Genomic DNA, 18,344 nt, shown 5'->3' on the forward strand with positions numbered 1-18,344 from the left:
GGGTCATAAGGCAGTTCTATTTCCAGTTTTTAAGGAATTTCCACACTGTTCCCATAGTGGCTATACTAGTTTGCATTCCCACCAACAGTGTAAGAGGATTCCTTTTTCTCCACACCTCCAGCATTTATTGTTTATAGACTTTTGGATAGCAGCCATTCTGACTGGGGTGAGATGGTACCTCATCATGGTTTTGATTTGCATTTCTCTGATAATGAATGCTGTTGAGCATTTTTTCATGTGGTTGTTAGCCTTCTGTATGTCTTCTTTGGAGAAATGTCTGTTTAGTTCTTTGGCTCATTTTTTTATTGGGTTGCTTATTTTTCTGGAATTGAGCTGCAGGAGTTGCTTGTATATTTTTGAGATTAATTCTTGATCAGTTGCTTTATTTGCTATTACTTTCTCCCATTCTAAAGGCTGTCTTTTCACCTTGCTTATAGTTTCCTTCCTTGTGCAAAAGCTTTTAAGTTTAATTAGGTCCCATTTGTTTATTTTTTCTTTTATTTCCATTAGTCTGGGAGGTGGGTCATAGAGAATCCTGCTATGATTTATGTCAGAGAGTGTTTTGCCTGTTTTCCTCTAGGAGTTTTTTAGTTTCTGGTTTTACATTTAGATTTTTAATCCATTTTTAGTTTATTTTTGTGTATGGCGCTAGAAACTGTTCTAGTTTCATTCTTTTACATGTGGTTGACCAGTTTTCCCAGCACCACTTGTTAAAGAGATTGTCTTTTCTCCATTGTATGTTTTCCTCCTTTGTCAAAGATAAGGTGTCCATAGGTGCGTGGATATACCTCTGGGCTTTCTATTTTGTTCCATTGATCTATGTTTCTGTCTTTGTGCCAGTACCATACTGTCTTGATGACTGTTGCTTTGTAATATAGCCTGAAGTCAGGCAGCTTGACTCCTCTAGTTCCATTCTTTCTCAAGATTGCTTTGGCTATTTGAGGTGTGTTTTTTTTTTTTAATTCCATACATATTGTGAAATTATTTCTTCTAATTGGAAGGTAAACTTCCAAACTCATTCTATGAGGCCACCATCACCCTAATACCAAAACCAGACAAAGATGCCACAGAAAAAGAAAGCTACAGGCCAATATCACTAATGAACATAGATGCAAAAATCCTAAACAAAATTCTAGCTCTCAAAATCCAATGACATATTAAAAAGATCGTACACCATGACCAAGCGGGCTTTATCCCAGGGATGCAAGGATTCTTCAGTATTAATAAATCACTCAATGTGTTACACCACATTAACAAATTAAAAGATAAAAACCACATGATTATCTCAATAGATGCAGAGAAAGCTTTGACAAAATTCAATATCCATTTATGATAAAAACCCTCTAGAAAGCAGGCATAGAAGGAACATATCTCAACATAATAAAAGCCATATATGATTAACCCACAGCAAACATTATCCTCAATGGTAAAAATTTGAAAGCATTGCCCTTAAAGTCAAGAACAAGACAAGAGTGCTCTCTCTCACCACTGCTATTCAGCATAGTTTCGGAAATTTTGGCCACAGCTATCAGAGCAGAAAAATAAATAAAAGGAATCTAGATTGGAAAAGAAGAAGTAAAACTCTCACTGTTTGCAGATGACATGATCCTCTACATAGAAAACCCTAAAGACTCCACCAGAAATCAATGAATACAGTAAAGTCGCAGGATATAAAATTAACACACAGAAATCCCTTGCATTCCTATACACTAACAATGAGAAAACAGAAAGAGAAGTTAAGGAAACAATTCCATTCACCATTGCAACAAAAATAATAATATACTTAGGAATAAATCTACCTAAAGAAACAAAAAGCCTATATATAGAAAACTATAAAACACTGGTGAAAGAAATCAAAGATGACACAAATAGATGGAGAAATATACCATGCTCATGGATTGGAAGAATCAATATAGTGAAAATGAGCATACTACCCAAAGCAATCTATAGATTCAGTGCAATACTTATTAAGCTACCAGTGGTAAAAAAAGATTCTTTAATGATGAGTTAGTGCAATATCCTTGATTTCAGGCACAAGTTAATTTTAATGGATAGTGAATTACAGTAATAAAAAAAATGAGAATATGCAAATCTTGCCATCTCACGTTTACTAATAGTATGGACTTATTCTGATTTATGCTTTTCAGTTAGCCTGTTTCCTTATAATGAGTCATATCATTATTTCAAATATTGGCAGAGAAGATTCAGAAAGTACTTGGCATGTAGTGATATTCCAATAAATGGTAAAAGGAACAAATTTTGCCCTTAGACTATATCAGGCATGTAGGCATGTAGATTATACTTAGTCATCTAATATTATATCTATATAATAGTTCAGTTCAGTTCAGTTTCTCAGTCATGTCCGAATTTTGCTACCCCATGGATTGCAGCATGCCCAGCTACCCTGTCCATCACCAGCTCTCGAAGCTGACTCAAACTCATATCCATCGAGTCAGTGATACCATCCAACCATCTCATCCTCTGTCAACCCCTTCGCCTCCTGCCTTCAATCTTTCCCAGCATCAGGGTCTTTTCCAATGAGTCAATCTTTGCAGTAGGTGGCCAAAGTATTGGAGTTTAGCTTCAGCATCACTCCTTCCAATGAATATTCAGGACTGATTTTCTTTGGGATTGACTGGTTTGATCTCCTTGCAGTCCAAGGGACTCTCAAGAGTTTTCTCCAACACCAGAGTTGAAAAGCATCAACTTTCAAAAGCATCAGTTCTTCAGCACTAAGATTTCTTTATAGTCCAGTTCTCACATCCATACATGACTACTGGAAAAACCATACCTTTGACTAGGCGGACCTTTGTTGACATAGTACTGTCTCTGCTTTTTAATATGCTGTCAAAAGAGCAAGCATCTTTTAATTTTATGGCTGCAGTCACCATCTTCAGTGATTTTGAAGCACACAAAAATAAAGTCTGTCACTGTTTCCATTATTTCCCCATCTATTTGCATAAAGTGATGGGACTGGATGCCATGATCTTAGTTTTCTGAATGTTGAGTTTTAAGCCAACTTTTTCACACTCCTCTCTCACTTTTCTCAAGAGGCTCTTTAGTTCTTCTTCACTTTCTACCATAAGGGTGGTATCATCTGCATATCTGAGGTTATTGATATTTCTCTTGGCAGTCTTGATTCCAGCTTGTGCTTCATCCAGTCTGGCATTTTGCATGATGTACTCTGCATATAAGTTAAATTAGCAGGATGACAATATACAGCTTTGACATACTCCTTTCCTGATTTGGAACCAGTCTGTTGTTCCATGTCCACTTCTAACTGTTGCTTCTCCATCTTCATACAGATTTCTCAAGAGGCAGGTCAGATGATCTGGTATTTCCATCTCTTTCAGAATTTTCCACAGTTTATTGTGATCCACACAGTCAAAGGCTTTGGCATAGTCAACAAAGCAGAAGTAGATTTTTTTCTCAAATTCTTTTGCTTTTTTATGATCTAACGGATGCTGGCAATTTGATCTCTGGTTCCTCTGCCTTTTCTAAAACCAGCTTGAACATCTGGATTTCACAGTTAATGTACTGTTGAAGCCTGGCTTGGAGAATTTTGAGCATTACTTTGCTAGCATGTGAGATGAGTGCAATTGTGTGATAGTTTGAATATTCTTTGGCATTGCCTTTGTTTGAGATTGGAATGAAAACTGACCTATTCCAGTCCAATGGCCACTGCGGTGTTTTCCAAATTTGCTGGCATATTGAGTGCAGCCCTTTCACAGCATCATCTTTCAGGATTTGAAATAGCTCAACTGGAATTCTATCATCTCCATGAGCTTTGTTTACAGTGATGCTTCCTAAGTCCCACTTGACTTCAGACTCCAGGATGTCTGGCTCTAAGTGAGTGATCACACCGTCATGGTTATCTGTGTCATGAAGATCTCTTTGTATAGTTCTTCCTTGTTTTCTTGCCACCTCTTCCTAATATCTTCTGCTTCTGTTAGGTCCATACCATTTTTGTCCTTTATTATGCCCATCTTTGCATGAAATGTTCCCTTGGTATCTCTAATTTTCTAGAAGAAATCTTTACTTTTTCCTATTCTGTTGTTTTCCTCTATTTCTTTGCATTGATCATTGAGGAAGGCTTTCTTATCTCGCCTTGCTATTCTTTGGAACTCTGCATTCAAGTGGGTGTATCTTTCCTTTTCTCCTTTGCCTTTCACTTCTCTTCTTTTCTTAGCTATTTTTAAGGCCTCCTTAGACAACCATTTGCCTTTTTATATTGCTTTTTCTTGTGGATGGTCTTGATCATAACCTCCTGTACAATATCATAAATCTCTGTCCATACTTCTTCAGGCACTCAGTCTATCAGATCTAATCCTTTAAATCTATTTGTCACTTCCACTGTATAATCATAAGAGATTTGATTTAGGTTATTCCTTGATGGTCTTGTGGTTTTCCCAACTTTCTTCAATTTAAGTCTGAATTTGGCAATAAGGAGTTCATGATTTGAGCCACAGTCAGCTCCTGGTCTTGTTTTTGCTGACTGTATAAAGCTTCTCCATCTTTGGCCATAAAGAATATAATCAATCTGCTTTTGGTATTGACATCTGGTGATGTCCATGTATAGAGTCAGTAATACAAAATAAAAAAACAGAAACAATAAAAAATTATTGTGGAGCAACAAAGAGCTGTGGGAAGACATTGAAGGAAAGACTCATGTGACTCATAGAATCACAATATTTCTAAGGTGATAAACTCAATGAAACAAGTGCTGAATAAAGGGCAGAACTTGAACAAGCAGAAACTGTAAGATAAGAAATGAAGAGATTATCTAATTCAATGCCTAGTTTTACTTATATTCTACATAGTTAAGTTACAAAGGGTTCCTGTCCATCTGTGTACTCCTCTTTGGCTTAGTAATTTTGTCTTTATCTTTTAAAAATGGAGAATTTGACCAGAAAGAAGCAAAGCTTCAGATTCATTTTTCTTTTTTTATTAGACAAATTCAGGCTTTAGATAAAACATGAGAAACCGGGGTCAAGTTTGACCTAGGTGTAGCATTCTAAATGCCCTTTTCTGTCTTAGACATTCTTCATTACAGGTGAGTGGTTAAGAGTATGTTCTCTAAACAGGCATATCTAGTCTCAGATTCTACCTTCATCAGCTTCTTGGTGCCTAGCATCCAATAACTTCTTTAATTTCTCTAATCATCGATTTCACATCTTTAAAATGCAGATTCTATTAGTATCTATATTGTAACTGAGATGATATGCATGCATTGTTAAGTAAAGAGTCTCATTTAGAAAACACTATTACTGGCACAGTTATCACTTTTGTTCTTTCTTATTAGTCCATTGAAAGATTTTATATAAACATTTAGCCCTGATGGGCATATTTTAACAGTGAGGTCTTTAAAAATATAATTAAAGAACACAATTTCTAGTTTTATGTGTGCCACATTTTTAAAAGAAATTGTTAATAACATTCCCATAGAAAAATTGATCTTGGTGAGGCAGTAAGTAGTGAGGCTGGTTGATTGCAAAGGTCCAACCTGGAGCCCATCTATCTCCTACCTCAAAATCAATACACAATGAATGAACAATTCATTGTATATCAGTAAAAATTGTGATTGAGTTTTAAAAATTTAGTTGAAAATAATAAAACTTTGTTTATGTCCACAATATACCACATTAGCTGACTCAGTACTTGAATTTGTAGTCTTTGATTTTAATGCATTCTTGTTACAGACTCCCTAGAACTATCTATTAAAATAGGAAAAGCCACTATCAACACAAAACAACTGTGTGCTAAAATAAGAAATAATAGAAAGAACATGACAAAGTTAGTGCCATGAGATCAGGAGTCATCACTGCTTGTTTCTTTACATGTTCCAGGGCTTAGTATGTAATCTTGTGCATAGTAGGCACTTAACACATTTTTAAGGAATGAAGACATGAATGGATTTGGAAACAATTTGTAGGATGCACCTTCCCATGACTTATCTGTGACCTTGGACAAGTCCCCTGAATTTGTCTGGCCTCTGTCGTCTCCATCAACAAAGAAAGACATTAGACTAAGACTCTACAAGTAGAAGTATCTGTGTAAAACAATAGAGGATACCCTGCAGCTAGATCCAAAGAAGACCAAGGACATTTCAGAAAATGTTTTACTGAATGGTTAATAAAGCGTGTTCATACAGTCAGGAGCAATAGAAATCTTTGCTTTCTTCCAACTAACCTGGAAATAATTCTTTGGGGAGCTGATGTTTCACATGAAATCACTGTGTGTACAAAAATCTATCAATAGCTCACTTCTGCTTCTGAACCCAGCTCCTCAAACTGCAGTCATTCTTGCTTAGCAGAGGGTAGAAGCAGCTTTTTATTTTTCATTTGTTAATTGAAGGTCACTCATCCATCCTAATAAAAACCAAGACTGTACAAAAAGTTGATTTAGGGTACTGTTTGTTATTTTTTATTTAGAGAGAAAAAAGAAAAATCTGCTACTTGGCCATGCTTTAAATTAGAAACAGAGAACATGAAACACTATTTACCAGATATACTTCAGTTTTATATTAGAGTCAATTAGAAGAAAGAGAGTGGGAGATAAAAAGAAAGGAAACAGAAAGGGAGGGGAAGAGAGAGAGACAGAACTTTAGTATTTGCCAAGCCCTGAGAGGCTGTTACTCATAATGGTCCTTGGAAAAACAAAGCAGAACCCTTTAGATAAAAAAATAAATAGGCTTTACTGGAATTAGCTATAAATTAAATTTTAATTACTGTTTAATATCTGAGAGCATAGCAAATCTTGCTGTTTGTTTAACTTAGACAAAGGACATAAAAGAGCACATGTAACTTGCATGTGGGAAAAAGTAGCTTTTTTTTTTTTTAATCATCTTAATTTTGCTGACATTTCAGGGAGTGCTTCTAAATAGTTTTAAAGCCAAGTTTCATATTTGCACCTATATAGACAATGATATCATTTTTAGGTAATTGAGATAATGTCTTGAATAAAATGCAACAACAACAAAAAATCTATCCAGTTGATAGACCAAAGCTTTCTCAGCTTAATAAAATGCTTACGTTTCTGCTTTCAGGGCAAGTGTCACAAATTCTCACCTTTTTTTAAATCATATATGAAAATATTCAATCAATATTACGAACCTTTATCTCATTTCCAGTTTCTTCATATATCTCTTATTCAAACAAGTATGGTTTTCCTCTTTAAGCTATAATTTTTCACCTGAAAATTATTTACGATTGAATCTTTAAATTGGTTTTGAACAAAGCTAACTATTTAAACAAACCCTACATTGAAACAGAGAAAAGAGAGTCTTCCTCTACAAACCATACACTGATGTACCTGTTTTTACAAACCAGAACTATGACTTAAATAGGTTGTGTAAAATCTGGAAAATCTGCACTATTTAGAAGTCTGTTATACAGAGTGAAGTAAGTCAGAAAGAAAAACACCAATACAGTATATTAAGGCATATATATGGAATTTAGAAAGATGATAATGATGACCCTATATGCAAGACAGCAAAAAAGACACAGATGTAAAAAACAGACTTTTGGACTCTGTGGGAGAAGGTGAGGGTGGGATGATTTGACAGAATAGCATTGAATCATGTGTATTATCATATGTGAAATAGATCACCAGTCCAGGTTCGATATGAGATAGGGAGCTCAGGGCTGGCGCACTGGGATGACCCTGAGGGATGGGATGGGGAAGGACATGGAAGGGGGGTTCAGGATGGGGAACACATGTACACCTGTGGCTGATTCATGTCAATGTATGGCAAAAAAACCACCACAATATTGTAAATTAATCAGCCTCCCATTAAAATAAATAAATTTAATTTTTTTTTTTTAATGAAGTTTGACAGTGGTCCTTGAGTAACATCCCTCTGAGTGCCTGCCCAGGACCATCCTTGTTTTCTCCACTCTTGTGATAAGAGTGTATTCATTGTTAGTTTTTTGTGCCTACAGTTCTGAGATACATTCTATTCTATTGTATGTATCCTAGGCTTCTTTCAGCTTAACACTGGATGTTGTTAAATTAACTGGTTTTTCGTATAATGTTTTATTAGGGCATGCTCAGTGAGTCCATTTCCAAATTAATTAATTTAATCAATGTGCTGAAAAATCTTTCCCTCTCAAAATGAATGTGATGAGAGGTGAAATATTCCTATTTAGTAATGTTAGTCTTGGCTGGAAAGGTTTTTAAATATGTCCAGTGTAATTATATAATAAAAGCATTGCATTTCCACATTAGAGTATCAGATTTAAATAAGGACAAACTGTTACAAGAAGTAATGGATTTACTCTAACAAAAACCAGTTCCTCTATAACGTAATTGCTAGTACTAGTTTATAGCGGAGTCCAAGTATGGAAATAGAAAGTAAATAACTGAATTAAAGAATTTGGACTTATTTTAAAGAGTAAATTTATTATTTAAACTATAACTATATATTAAAGATAACATATTTATGTTGATACTTTTTGTAAATATGAAACTATTTATAAGTGTATTTATAAAGTATATTCAAACATAATTACTAGTTAAGAATAAGTAAATTTTCATGGGAACAAAATGATAAATTGTTCTAAGAATGCAAATAACCCACTGCTTGGTACAAAAACTAGACCATTATTTGAATGGATTAAAACTTCATAATTTGAAATGGAAGGCACATAAGTAACATCTTTCTTCCCCAAATCATAATATGATTTGCAATCTCATTTGGCTCAGTGGTAATGAATCCTCCTGCCAATGGAGGAGACGCAGCTCCAATCCTGGGTCAGGAAGATCACTTGAAGAAGGTAATGACAACCCCCTCCAGTATTCTGTCTGTGGAAAATCTCGCGGACAGAGGAGCTTGGCAGGCTACAGTCCATGGGGTCACAAAGAGTCGGATATAACTTAGTGACTAAACAACAACAAACCTTCTACTCTTGTAGACTTTCCTTGACCATATTCACTGATATGACTAAGTACAAGGAGAAAGCAAAGTAAGCCCTTCCATCTATAGCATCTTCCTAGTAGTTAGGAAAAACAAAACTCAAGAATGATTGGATATTACTTATCCAGTTAGCATTTGCTGATGGAACATTAAGATGTAACATAAAAGTATGAGCTGCAGAATCAAAAAATCATTTAGTAACTTATGCTCTTTGAATTTAATTTTCCTAATTTTAATATAAAAATTAAAAAACTGTTTTTCTTTGTGCTTTATTCTTTTGTCTGTTTTACTGCTTTGTGCTTTTTCTTTCGTCCTTTTTACTGCTCAAAAACCTTAAGCTTTAACTTTGTAAAACAAACAAAAAAAGTTGGACTCAGGATTCCTTCTCTGTTTGGAATATTTTTCTCACCTATCTTCTCCAGTTTCAGTTCTGTCTTGAGTATTTCCCTCACTCTGGCCATAGTGTTTATTGTTCAGTTGCCCCATCATGTCAGACTCTTTGTGATCCCCGGGACTGAAGCATGCTAGGTCTCCCTGTCCGTCACCATCTCCTAGAGTTTGCCCAAGTTCATGTTCATTGCATTGGTGATACCATCCAGCCATCTCGTCCTCTGATGCCCTCTTCTCCTTCTGCCCTCAATCTTTCCCACGATCAGGGACTTTTTCAATGAGTTGTCCATTTGCATCAGACGACAAAAACCCTGGAGATTCAGCTTCAGCATCAGTCTTTCCAGTGAATATTCAGAGTTGATCTCCCTTAAGATTGATTGATTTGATCTCCAAGCTGTCCAAGGGACATTCAAGAGTTTTCTCCAGCACCACAGTTTGAAGGCATCAATTCTTTGGCATTCTGCCTTCCTTACAGTCCAGCTCTCACAACCATACATGACCACTGGGAAGAAGCACTGCTGTTAATAAGGCTAGTGGATGCAATGAAATTCCAGCAGAACTATTCAAATCCCTAAAGGATGATGCAGTCAAGGTTTTGCATTCATTATGTCAGCAAATCTGGAAGACCCAGCAGTGGCCACATGACTGGAAAAGGTCAATGTGCATCTCAGTTCCCAAGAAGCGTAGTTACAAAGAATGTGCTAACCGTCAGACAGTCACACTCATCTCCCATGCTAGGAAGGTCTTTAACTTATGCAAACCAGGAACTTCCAGATGTCCAAGCTTTGTTTAGAAAAGGAAGAGGAACTAGAAATCAAACTGCCAACATTCGCTGGATTATAGAGAAAACAAGAGAATTTCGGAAAAACAACAATCTCTGTTTCATCGACTACACTAAACCATTTGACTGTGTGGATTATGACAAACTGTGGAAAACTCTTAGAGAGATGGAAATACCAGACCATCTTACCAGTCTCCTGAGAAACTTGTATGCAAGTCAGGAAGCAACAGTCAGAGCCCTGTATGGAACAACTGGTAGGTTCAAGATGGAGAAAGGAGTACAACAGGACTGTCTGCTGTCACCTGTTTGGTTAACCTATACGCTCATCACATCATGAGAAAAGCCAGGTTAGATGAGATACAAGCTGGAATCAAGATAGGCAGGAGAAACATCAACAACTTCAGATATGTGGTTGATACCACTTTAATGATAGAAAGCAAAGAGGAACTAAAGAGCCTCTTGATGAGGGTGAAGAAGGAAAGTGAAAGAGCCGGCTTAAGACTAAATATTAAAAAAAACTAAAATCATGGCATCCGCCCACATTACTGCATAGCAAACAGAAGAAGAAAAGTGGAAGTAGTGGCAGATTTCCTCTTCTTGGGCTCCAAAATCACTGCACATAGTGACTGCAGCCATGAAATCATAAGACGATTGCTTCTTGGCAGGAAAACTATGACAAGCCTAGATAGTGTGTTGAAAAGCAGAGACATTAAACTGGAGGAGGAAATGGCAAACCACCCCAGTGTACTTGCTGTTAGAACGTTATGAACTGTATAAAAAAGCACAGTCTTTATCAATCTCATAATAATATTTTAACTTCTAAAAAGCATATAACACTACTTAGAATTGCATTATGTAATGCAAATGGTGATTGCAGCCATGAAATTATAAAAACGCTTACTCCTTGGAAGGAAAGTTATGACCAACCTAGACAGCATATTAAAAAGCAAAGACATTACTTTGTCAACAGGTCCGTCTAGTCAAGGCTGTGGTTTTTCCAGTGGTCATGTATGGCTGTGAGAGTTGGACTATAAAGAAAGCTGAGCGCAGAAGAACTGATGCTTTTGAACTGTGGTGTTGGAGAAGAGTCTTGAGAGTCCCTTGGACTGCAAGGAGATCCAACCAGTCCATCCTAAAGATCGGTCCTGGGTATTCATTGGAAGGACTGATTTTGAAGCTGAAACTCCAATACTTCTGATGTGAAGAGCTGACTCATTTGAAAAGACCCTGATGCTGGGAAAGATTGAAGGCAGGAGGAGAAGGGGACAACAGAGGATGAGATGGTTGGATGGCATCACCGACTCAATGGACACGGGTATGGGTGGACTCGGGGAATTGGTGATGGACAGGCAGACCTGGCGTGCTGCTGTTCATAGGTTCACAAAGAGTCAGATACAACTGAGTGACTGAACTGAACTGAATGTGTGTACCCATTTATCCTCTGCTGTCCCATGAGTAACATGAGATCAGGATTTTGCTCTATATTGTTCACAACTGCTTCCCTGGTTATGTAGAAACTGTGCACAAAAAAATGTATTATTATGCATTAAAAATAGTTGTAAAAAACTAAATGGATATTAAGAGACTAAACAGGATTGTGACCTGGAGCAACTTACCTTAGTTTTATTAAGGGATAATGATATTTTCAAGGGGTTGTTAAGTTAGATAATGAATGTAAAGTACTCATCTCTGTGGCTGGAATATTGTAAAGGCTCCTATATTATGATGTCTGCTGTTATTATGAGTTTTATCTCTAAAAGGGTTGTTTTTGGTTTGCTTTTTTTTTGCAGTTTTGTGGGTCTTTTTTGGTTTTGCTTGTTTTTTTGTTTTGTTTTGTTTTGTTTTGAGGAGTATGAGATTGTGTAAGAATCACATGCATTTAGAAGGCCGGACTATTTCTTCTTTTATTCTCTGCCCACTAAGAGACCAGGAAGTCCACTTACACTGGGGCAGTTTAGAACAAACTATTTGGCCACATAAAATGGACATGTCTATTTCTTATGCAGCCTGTACTTACATGTAACATTAAATGAACAATCTTGAAAGGCATGGGAGGAGGGCCTGTGATGGAGACCTCTCTAGCAGGACTTCATTGGGCACCTGGGTTGAAACACTCTTGGACTCTTTCTAAATCTGGCCAAATGGATCACCAGCAGCCTCCAAAGAGAGTTAATGCTAGAGGTTATGTCTACTTTGTGTCATATATAACCAAGTAATTCCATCAATTCAAGGTTCTGTATCCAGTAGACAAAAAGTAGCCATACTGCTTATTCTTTCCATATATTTATTGCTTTCTTCCTGTTATTTTTGGCACTATTCTGATTGGCACAGGCTTTCCTTTTGGATACATGGTTTGTGTTTTCTTGTGGGAAAAGCTGAGCATTTGAGAAATTAAATTAGATAAATTAGCATAAAGAAGCAGTACACCGTAGGGTGGGCGATTCTTTCATTGCTTGTATTTTCTCCTTCCATAAATAGTTTTGCTCAGGATTAGCATGGAGTAAACTAGTTTGGAAATTTCTATCCCATATCAAAACCAAGAAAGCTGTGGTACATATACACAATGGAATATTACTCGGCCATTAAAAAGAATACGTTTGAGTCAGTTCTAATGAGATGGATGAAACTGGAGCCTATTATACAGAGTGAAGTAAGCCAGAAAGAAAAACACCAATACAGTATGCTGCTGCTGCTGCTGCTAAGTCACTTCAGTCGTGTCCGACTCTGTGCGACCCCATAGACGGCAGCCCACCAGGCTTTCCTGTCCCTGGGATTCTCCAGGCAAGAACACTGGAGTGGGTTGCCATTTCCTTCTCCAACCAATACAGTATACTAATGCATATATACGGAATTTAAAAAGATGGTAACGATGACCCTGTATGCAAGACAGAAAAAGATACAGATGTATTGAACAGTCTTTTGGATTCTGTGGGAGAGGATGAGGGCAGGATGATATGGGAGAATGGCACTGAAACATGTAAATTATCACATGTGAAACAAATCGCCAGTCCAGGTTCAATGCATGATACAGGGTGCTTGAGGCTGGTGCACTGGGAGGACACAGAGGGATGGGATGGAAAGGGAGGTGGGAGGGGTTTCAGGATGTGGAACACATGTACATGAATCCGAATCCTGTGGTGGATTCGTGTCAATGTATGGCAAAACCAATACAATATTGTAAAGTAAAATAAATAAATAAAACTGAAATTTTAAAAAATCAAAAAGAAAACACACACAAAAACCAAATGGGAAACAAAGGCAAGTATTTTGTTCATACTGTGACAACACTAACTTTGACTATAGAGAAGCATGATACCTGGGGTCAGCATGGTAAGGAAAGTGATAATTTGCAGACAATGCTAGCAAGGATAAAATTCCTAAGGAAGAAAATTTAGGTTGCTTCACCCATTGCCCTTTATCACATGGAAATTGTCTTTCTGATGCTAAGTTCTTGTGTTTTTATAAAAAGGTGACAAGACACCATTTTATGGCTTCCCTGGTGGCTCAGAAGTTAAAGCGTCTGCCTGCAATGTGGGAGACCTGGGTTCGATCCCTAGGTCGGGAATATCCCCTGGAGAAGGAAATGGCACCCCACTCCAGTATTCTTGGCTGGAGAATCCCCTGGACGGAGGAGCCTGGTAGGCTGCCGTCCATGGGGTCACAAAGAGTCGGACACGACTTACTTAAAACATGGGTAGTTTTATGTTTCTCACACAAAATGATGCTATTTTATTATTTGTGAGAGAAAACTGTTAGAGAATTTAATTAAATTAGCCATATGAAAACTATGTTAAAAAGAATAGTTAACATAACTTGGAATATTCACTATAGGTTAGATACTATACTAAGCACTAGACACGATTAACTCATTTAACCTTCCAATCAATCCTATGTAGTACTATTGTTATCCTATATTGTAGAGAAGGAAAAGAAACAGAAGATTATGGATTTTAAATGACTTGTCCAAAGTCGCACTTTCAGTAGGTGGTACAGCCCAGATTTAATCTCAGGTCAGGTTTCAAAACCCACTCTGACTTGATGTTATCTGCTTCTAGTTGATCCAAGAGAGAATTGAAAGGCATGGTTACATTACACATGGTGTATAATGGGTTTGTTGACACACTTATGCCAGCTGCCTCTATAACTCTGTTTAGTGTATATTGTGCATATAACTTAGTGCATATAACTCTGTCAAAAGTGCATATTGAAGCAGTGTTCTAAAATAATTATATGTAGAGAATATGAAATGGAAACAATCCAGACCCACAAACCACATTTTCTGTTCTGTGGTTATACTAGGATAACATTTAAAAAAGCAGACAGAGATTTTCATAAAACAATCTCTAAGCCTATATAATCACTTTTAAAAATTTGGAATAGGTTATATTGGTTGCAGGTTAGCATTTGAAAAAATACCTAACTATTTTAGTATTTCATTTAAACAAACCACTGTATTTACCAAATATATATTTTGGTTTTTATTTTTAAGTTGATTTTATTTGGCCTAATGTATTTATATGTATTAATGAATGATTTTAAAAGAAAACAGTATGCATCACTAGAAAAATGTGAACCATTTTTACCACTAGACATTGATATAAATCATGTCAGATAGCATTTGTCTACATTTAAGTTGGACAGAACATGGAGGAACAAATAAAATAAACCAAAGCTATAGGCTAATGTTGTAGATAGTAGGACATATTTTATACAAAACAAACTGAAAATGATTTGACAATAGTTCACTATGTTACAGGAGAAGGCAATGGCACCCCACTCCAGTACTCTTGCCTTGAAAATCCCATGGACAGAGGAGCCTGGCAGGCTGCAGTCTGAGAGTTGGACACGACTCAGTGACTTCACTTTCACTTTTCACTTTCATGCATTGGAGAAGGAAATGGCAACCCACTCCAGTGTTCTTGCCTGGAGAATCCCAGGGACGGGGGAGCCTGGTGGGCTACCGTCTATGGGGTCACACAGAGTCGGACACGACTGAAGCGACTTAGTGGCAGCAGCAGCAGCAGCACTATGTTACAACAATATAGAGAGTAAATGGAATATCAGGATTTCTAAAGCAGAAGTATGTGGTTTGAGTTATATATGGCAGGTTATCTATGTTGACCAATTTATTAACGTAATTTTGTAAAACATTCAAAATAAGCTTTACGTGTCTATTGAAATGATTTCATGTGTCCTCTCAAGTATTTGTTTGGCTTTGATTTCAATAAGTCATTTACAACAGAATTTCACTCTATCATTTCAAAATTTTTCCCCATACTATGGTATAGTGCTTAGTCACTCAGTTGTGTCTGATACTTTGAGACCCTATGGACTGTAGCCCACTAGGCTCCTCTGTCCATGGGATTCTCCAGGCAAGAATACTGGAGTGGGTTGCCATGCACTCCTCCAGGGGATCTTCCCAACCCAGGGACTAAAGCCATGTCTCCTGAGTCTCCTGCATTACAGATGAATTCTTTACTGCTGAGCAACTGGGGAGGCCCCCTATGGCATTGTTTGGGTCTAGAGGGAAATTTGGTATATTCTTTTATCACATAGTAAAATAATAAGAAACATGGGTTTTTTTGGTCTGTAATCACAATAATCACAATTTTAAATGAGAATAGATACCAGCAGCTCATTTTTAAATCTTTAACTTTCAAGCTAGATTGAGATAGTAGTCATTAGCAAAGTGGGAATTCTCAGAGAAACAGAAATACAAACTATCATAGAGAAAAGAAGGAAGTTTAAATGAACACAAGAAAAATTAAATTTGTTTTCCAACTAACTACAGTTGGCATTTTATTTTACTTACTTTCGATCTTTTCACATGTGAATGCTATAAATATCAACAGTTATAAATGCTGTTTGTTTTATGTTCCTCAGCTCATATCTTTCAGCTCCTACTTCTATCATGAATAGCTATTTTTGAAAACCTTTTTTAATGTTTGTTTTCATTCATTCCAATTTAGTTCTTAAAAAAAATATTTCTGACGCTGTCTAAGCAAACCCTCCTACTCTTGTGGTCATCATTCGAAAACTATGAAATTTTGTTTATATATATACATGTCTTAACCAATGGACCTGAATATAAGTGTGTTCAGCAGAAAAGGGCAAAACAACCCAATTAAGGAAAACATTTTTTTCCCATGATGGTAGCTTAGTTATCTAAATTCTGTTACTAAAAAAGGGCATGGGCATTTTATATTTGCATGGGTAAGCAGTCTTTCCCTAAATAATAGCTGGTATTCCATAGACACAGGGTAAACTCAAGACAGGCATTTAAAAATAAGACCATGTGGACAAATTCTTTGTGTTCATAATTTTTAACATAGAAGGGTTCTAAATTAAGAGAAGTAAACTACACATAATATGCATAAATGATTTGAAAAGAATATTTTTGTTAGACTTCTCATGTTCATTAATTCTCTTCACTCTCATTGAACACAAAACACTCATCACTGCTGTGGCATTTTATCAAGAATAGAGTCATCTTTGCCTCAGTGATGTCTTCACTGAAATAGCAGGACTCGTACCACTCCTTTGTATCATTTTTACACTGTTTCTTGATCCCTGTCTGCTTTTACTACTATCATGCATTGTAAAGTCAAGTCAAATTAAGGACTCTCTAATATGCAAATACCAGCAGCTCTCAGCTGGTTCTGTTTTGATGGACTCCAGATGGGTTCCACAGTTGTTGGTCTGTGACTGTCTCACACACAGTGATTGATCTGTGGGCCATCTTGTTCATGAAGCCTTTCAGAGAAGTTTCCCTGAGAGCACCCACCTCTGTGAAAGGCATGCATTGAAATTCCATAAATCTTGATTTGGATTGGATTCACTTTCAAATCCTTTAAATTACTAGAACTATACATAGGATCATAGACCTATAGCTGCAAGAGATTTCAGAGACAATATAGCTTAAACTTTGCCTTTTAAAATAATAGAAAACAACCTTGGCATCCCAGTCTAACTATAATATCCTGGGAATACAGTCTGTTTAATATAAGGTGATAGTTAAAACCTTCTTAAAGTTTCCAAAGTAGAAGTCATTGGCTTGAATTATATAGGGTGGATTATCTAGGTCGATCATCTTAATTGCATAATTGTATAAAAACAAAAATGAGCTTTAAGTCTTTTTAATGAAATGATTTCTCATGTCTTCCTACATATATGTTCTGTTTTGATATTAAGTATTCAGTTTCTAGTGGAATCTTGTCTATTATTTTAAAACTTTACCCATAATAATTCTTCGTAAAAGAGGTAGTACTTGAGATGGTCTTTGATCATAGGTAAGGCAGCCATATACAGTCTTGTAGAGCAGATGTGGATTCAAGCTAAAGAGCAGCAGTACTTGTCATTAATGACATCTGCTCCTGAATTCTATTTCTATATGAACTCCATCTAGCCAGTTTTTAAATTTTGTTTTACACATGAGGACTTGTAGTAAAAAGAGGTAATATTTTCATGTCTTACCTATTGCTAGGCCAATTGAAAAAAAAAATTTAGTAAAGCTGAATGAATCTCATTGGCTGCTAAATCTATATTTTTATCAACTCTTTGATAAAGAGTTCTTTATTTCTTCTCTTCTTATTTTAAATTTCTTTTTTATTTTAAATTTATTTGTTTTAATTGGAGCTAATCACTTTACAATATTGTGCTGGTTTGGGGTTCAGAATGCAGATACACATGTACACCTGTAACTGATTCATGTCTATGGCAAAAATTTGTGTCTTCTAAATACAATGTTATTTTTCTCATGACTGGTCTACATGATCACTGCTACCATACAGGAGGTATACAAACAGAACAACCATAAATAACCATAAAAAGACTATATAAATAGAACTGCCTGTGTGGCATAATGAAAAGAGCCTTATCTATGTGAGAATTTGATGAGAAATTCAAAGTTTCAAATTAATTAGCTGCATGATTTTTGATCAGTTATCTACACTTAATATGAGTTTCTACATCTTCAGAATGAATTAGAATATTAATTATGATGAAAGATTAAGGGAAGAAATTTATGTAGAGGCCTTGTACAAATTTCCTGTCCTTATATATGTCTACCTGTACTGAACCAACTCATGTGTCTCTATGTTTTAAGCAATTGTAAGTTTTTCCTAATTAAGATTTTAAGATGAGCAAATCTTGGGTAGAAAAAATACATCTTCCAAATTTGGAGCAGCTGCTATGAATTGTGAATGTATCTCATTTGAATGATTGTTAACACAAAATGTAGAAACATTTTATGATGTCAAC

The 18,344-nt window shown here is 36.2% G+C and overlaps 1 protein-coding gene across 3 annotated transcripts in view; it reads left to right on the forward strand.

The window, feature by feature from the left end:
* The window catches only part of CALCRL (calcitonin receptor like receptor), a 126,424-nt gene that overhangs the window by 89,225 nt on the left and 18,855 nt on the right, over positions 1–18,344 (forward strand). The gene's annotated exons all lie outside the window — the stretch shown is intronic.

The sequence above is a fragment of the Ovis canadensis genome, chromosome 2 (assembly GCF_042477335.2).
Source record: "Ovis canadensis isolate MfBH-ARS-UI-01 breed Bighorn chromosome 2, ARS-UI_OviCan_v2, whole genome shotgun sequence".
In the NCBI taxonomy this organism is placed as follows: Eukaryota; Metazoa; Chordata; class Mammalia; order Artiodactyla; family Bovidae; genus Ovis; species Ovis canadensis.